Genomic DNA, 1474 nt, shown 5'->3' on the forward strand with positions numbered 1-1474 from the left:
CCCCCCCTTGCAGTTAAGTCACCTTGAACGTGTAGGTCATCCCATGGCTTTATTTCACATGTGCCACACTGTAGTGCAATTATAATAAACGCAAAACTGTAGTAACATCTGCAAACAGCCTCTGTGTTGCTTTAGGGATTATAATGCAACATCCGTTTGTACAGCAGAATAAATTGCTATTGCTTCGTAACCCCATCGTTTGTATTGTTGTATACAAAGTTTCAGAGCATGTTGAAAGAACCAGCATATTAAGTGATTAAACTTTGATGGTGGGTGTGAGAACTTTGATTTATGCAATGCGTACATTTCTTTTTGAGAGAGTCATAATTTGTCTATTTTTACACAAACCTTTTGGATGAAGACTGTCTGCATCTCATGTATTTCTCAGAGCTGGCTTGTACCTTCATCCTGAAGTTGCAAGATGTTTTGGCCTCTCTGAGAAGTGCTGAGAACTTTCAGTCCCCCTCAGCTGCTGAAAACACACAAAAAAGTTGAAGTTTTTCACAACATCCTGGGCCCCATCCTAAGCCTACATCAAATCATCTCCCAGTCAGGAGAGACCTCACATCCTATATATATATATTTATCAACTCTTGATCCTTTGGTTGTATTTTAGGCATCAGTTCAATAATTTTCTTTTAAAGTAGCACAGCAGAATTTATGAACCAGCTTCCTCTTACAGAGCCAGGTAAAACAACCAGCTCAGCAAGCTCGGGTTTAAGGTCAACATCTCTTTGCCAAGCAGGTGATACTGCAGAGGTTATTTGCTGTTAATTAAGAAGGATTGGTAGAAGTTCAGTTCTATCTATGCTGAAAAGGTTTTAGGACAACACCTTCAAGTCAGTCAAAAGCACTTCTGTGTCAATGTATTTCTTATAAAATAAGGAAAGGGAGAAAAAAATTTATTTATTATTTTTTTTAAATAAATACATACATGATGAAGATTCCTTGCCCTTGGCTGGGTGGCAAAGCTGGGGCAACACTCTTCTCTAGCTCTGCTTCAATGAACTGAGGGTAGGTCTGAGAGAGAACCTGAAAAGCACATCTTGCTCAGTCAGCACTGGGCGCATTCTGCCAAGCAAATCTCGTCAGATTATCTCTTTACAAAAAAAGCAGGTATTTATTTTTTGTTGCATTCTGGCAGGGAAAAATCCCAACATTTGGCATCATGGCACTGCACAGATTCAGCAGCACAAAGAAATACCTGATGCAAATGCTTCTTACAAATAGAATATTTTCTTAGTGAACAGTGAGAAGAATAACTTGACACATAACCACAGTCTGAATGAATCCCTTGCAAAAAAAATGGCTTTGTTAAATGCAACATCTCTCAGAAGTACTGTTGGTAGAAGTGCCATGAAATTTGCAACAGTTCTTACCATGGTTCCTCCATAACTTGCAAAATCCTCTCCAAGTGAAATCCAGAGTTCAGATTTCAGTCAGGATTATTTTTTTTTTCAGCAAAACAGCAGGA

The sequence above is a fragment of the Chaetura pelagica genome, unplaced genomic scaffold (assembly GCF_000747805.2).
Source record: "Chaetura pelagica isolate M959 unplaced genomic scaffold, ChaPel_1.0 scaffold1, whole genome shotgun sequence".
Taxonomy (NCBI): Eukaryota; Metazoa; Chordata; class Aves; order Apodiformes; family Apodidae; genus Chaetura; species Chaetura pelagica.